The following is a 4,263-nucleotide window of genomic DNA, read 5'->3' on the forward strand; positions in this document are numbered from 1 at the left end:
GAAGAATCGACGTGGGAGTTGGAAAGCAAAATGCGAGATGCATATCCGCATTTATTTGATGCTAGTCCATCTGTTCCATTGTATTCTATGTATTCTGATCCGTTTTCTGATTTTAGTTTTGATATGTACTATAACTGGTGACATATATATGTTTACCAATGTTTTGTATACAGAAATGTTTGAGATTTTGAGGACGAAATCTTTTAAGAGGGGGAGAAATGTAAGGACCGTGTATCATGTTATCGTAAACCCTGTGTTAATTATCGATAATTTATGAATTTATCATGTGATTATGTATTTGATGTACAGCATGACAATGAATTGAGAAATGAATGTTGAATATGAATTGACGTTCTAAGAGCTCGAGTGGAGAAGCCGGACGCCAATATAGTACAAAATTTAAATTTTGTACAGAATGTGTGGCGCCCGGGCGGTAGAAAATGACCGCCCGAGCGCTAGGGTTGAAATGATGAGTGTTCGGGCAGAACACACCGCGCCCGAGCGGTAATGTTTGACCGCCCGAGCGCGGCACAAGTAAGATCCAGGGGCAGAATGTCTCGCGCTCGGGGGCGAGAATTCAACCGCCCGAGTGCCGAAGCGGTGAGGATAAAGATTAGATTTTCTTTTCTTTCTTTCTTCATTCTTACCGAGAGTTCGAGAGATAAGTCGAGGATTTCGAAATTCTTTCTTCCAAATCGACTTTGAAGCGCTCTCTAAACGCGAAACAAGTTATATATTTGTGATCGTCGCGTCGAGGGCTTCTGACTGAGGTAATTTTCTTCTAGTTCCAGCAGCTTGAAATATCCAAGTGCTGGAATAGCATGTATTTGAAGTTGAATTTCTGATATGTAGTAGAATAACCGACAAGAAACTCATATTCGAAGTCGGAATTGAATTATGATATGATTTTGATTTGATATGAATTTTTGAAGTTTCAAATGATATTTGAAACTCATATTAATGATTTTGGAGTATGTTATTGATTGGAATGAGTATGTTATTGATGTAGATAAAGTATTATACTGATATCTTCAAGTTACATCAACTGGAACGAAGAATTGATGTATGTTGCGACCGAGTAACATACGACATGTATCTGTATTATATGATATATGTTGGGTTGATTGGATTGAGAATATGTGTCTATATGCCTACGTGTTGATTTGATGTGGCATACATGACATTGAGATGTGAATATCGATGTATGAAATGAACATTGTATTAACAAACATCATTTTATGCATACATCGATACATGACATGCACGTTGAGCTATGATCCTTGGATACCTTGATATGATTGGATTGGATTCCGGGGTTTGTGAACACAATTGCTATGTTGGTATTATATGACCCGTAAAACATAGACATTTGTGGCCCCATATGATTGGATATGAGATGTGGGATTTGATGGCGCTTTGCCGACGCTATCATACGTGTATTCCCATATTGGGCGGTGTGCCAGCTCGAGCATTGATTTGATAGCGATTCGATTGATTCTGACATGTGCTCAGTGGATGGGCATTTGACCCTATACCTCCACGACATACATGCATTGCATACCATATATCATTGTTTAGATATCTGTGGTATATCTGATTGGTTGTTCCATACGCAGCTTTGCTCACCCCCAAGGGGGGCTGTTGTTGTCTTTGTGTGTGGACAATGGCAGGTACTCCAGGATATCAGGAGACCGGAGAGGGTACTTCTGGTGGGAGCCATGATATGTGTCGTTTTTACATATTTTATCACATTAGTCTGTGTGTGTTTTGCATTGTGCATCGTTTATTTCAGTCACATTCTGTTCATTTTAGAGTAAATATTTGCATTTTATCACATCTCACTCGGGCGTGATGAATTTGCAGGAAAAAGAGCCGGAAGAACCAAAATCGGAGCCAAGTGCCAAGTCAAGACAAAAAGGGCAGAGGAGTTGGCGCTCGGGCGGTGAAATTCTACCGCCAAAGCGCGAAAAGAAAAATGCCGAAGCGTTTGTACAGAAGGTTTGGCGCTCGGGCGGTGAAATTGTACCACCCGAGCGCGAGATGAAAGCCCCAAAGGATTAAAGATAGAAAGGTCGGCGCTCGAGCGGTAGTTTTCTACCGTCCGAGCGCGAAGGCCGCTCTTCCCAAGGAGATTTACAGAAGGTGTGGCGCTCGAGCGGTATTTTTCTACCGCCCGAGCGCCACCTATTTTTGGCAAGATTTCATGCTCGATTTCTTAACTTAGTTTAGGAGGGTGGCTATTATGGAAGGAGTTTTTGGCCGACTTTTGGGGACATTCAGAGAGATTCAGACTGAATTTTGCAGCCGTCATCAAGTTTAGAGAGCACTTTTGCGCTTGGATTGAAGATTTGAAGATTCCGAGCACCGTTCTTCGCAGATTTCGTCTCGCCTAGTATTTCTAATCTAGTTTCTTTCGTTTTAAACATTGTTGCATTTATTTTTACTATGAATTCTAGTAGCTAACTTTATTATTTGTTGGGATTAAAGGGGATCCTACCCCGAATGTTGGTTTGAATTAATTTATATTTCAGTTGTGCGTTATTCTTGATTTTACTACTGTTTTATCGTGTAATTAAAGAATAGCTAACTTTAACGACGTTTTCATATCACGAGTGAGTTCGAGAGAATAACGAGTGATAGAATCGAGTAGTAGAATCCGCGGATCTGCAATTTACATAGATATATGAAATTGGATACGTGCCGATAGTCATAGTCCTAAAGGTCGAAAATTAGGGGATTTCATAAGTCGAAATGCGATTCACTCTTGATAAATAATTAAAGAGATTTAATTACTTCATTGAGTAGAATTAGTTTGGCATAGCTCGAGAGAGTGTGTTCAATAGATTAGGAAATCCTGTCGGAAGCGTAGATCACGAACGAACGAATTAATTGATTAACGAGGGGTAGGTGAACCGAGATTCACAACAAATCCATTTCTCATTGAATTTTACTCAACCATTTTAGACATTATATCTCATTACTTGATTTTGAATCTTTTTATTTGCATTTTTATTTGATTTTACTAGGAATAAACCAATCAAATCACTTTTCGTTGCTAAATGTTCAATAACTGAAAATAATAATTTTAAAACACAGTCTTCAGTGGAACGATACTCATACTCACGTACACTATATTATAACTTGACATCGTGCACTTGCGATTTATTTTGAGCATACAAAATCATATTTTTATTGGGGATTTTACTGTGCAAGTTTTGCTCGATCAAGTTTTTGGCGCCGTTGCCAGGGACTGTTAATCTACGATTTTATTTTTAGTTATTTTCTTTAGCATTATTTTATTTCTTGTGAGATAACACTTCATATTTTATTACAGATATCTCTTCCAGTGCTTGCCAAAATCACTTGACGTGGAGCTTGAGTTTGATCCTGAAATTGAAAGAACCTTCCGCAGGAGAAGACAACAACAGAGGCTTAAAGAACTTATGGAGAGACACGAGCCAGAACGTGAGGAGGAACAGCGTGAAGAGAGACATATTGAGATGCCACGCCGCATACCAATGTTAGAGTATGCCCAGCCTTCTTTGGATGGTGCACGCCCTAGCATTGTGAGGCCTATTGTGCGGGCAAATCACTTTGAAATCAAGCCAGCTATAATCCAGATGATTCAGAACACAGTCCAATTCGGAGGAACTGCAGTAGATGACCCAAACACGCACATCGCGGATTTTCTTGAGATTTGCGATACTTTTAAATTCAATGGAGTTTCTGAAGATGCTGTTAGGTTACGTTTATTTCCTTTCTCTTTACGTGATAAAGCTAAAGCATGGTTGAATTGTTTGCCTATAGGTTCAATCACAACTTGGGAGGACATGGCGAAAGCGTTTCTTATCAAATACTTTCCCCCATCCAAAACCATGAAGCTGCGAGCAAACATTACGACATTTGCTCAATTCGATCAGGAATCTCTATATGAGGCATGGGAGCGTTTCAAGGATCTACTACGAAGATGCCCACATCACGAGTTACCACTTGGGTTAGTCGTTCAAACATTTTATTATGGTTTGCTTACTCCTAACCGTACTATGATAGATGCGGCTGCTTGTGGAAACCTGTTGAGAAAGACCGCGGAGGAAGGATATGAATTGTTAGAGGAAATGGCTGCTAGCAGCTATCATCCTCAATCTGACTGGAACAACCAGCGGAGAAGTGCAGGAGTTCACCAGGTAACTGATTTTTCTGCTATTACTGCACAACTAGACGCTTTAAACAGGAAAATAGACAGCTTGAATGTGGGTGGCACGG

The 4,263-nt window shown here is 40.0% G+C and overlaps 1 non-coding gene across 1 annotated transcript; it reads right to left on the bottom strand.

Moving 5' to 3' along the window:
• Positions 1–3,879: 3,879 nt before the first annotated feature.
• LOC140833173 (small nucleolar RNA R71) lies at positions 3,880–3,985 on the bottom strand. Its single transcript, XR_012118307.1, has one exon. It is a non-coding gene; the product is annotated as a small nucleolar RNA R71 (small nucleolar RNA).
• Between the last annotated feature and the right edge of the window lie 278 nt (positions 3,986–4,263).

Source organism: Primulina eburnea, chromosome 5 (genome assembly GCF_022965805.1).
Source record: "Primulina eburnea isolate SZY01 chromosome 5, ASM2296580v1, whole genome shotgun sequence".
Taxonomy (NCBI): domain Eukaryota; kingdom Viridiplantae; phylum Streptophyta; class Magnoliopsida; order Lamiales; family Gesneriaceae; genus Primulina; species Primulina eburnea.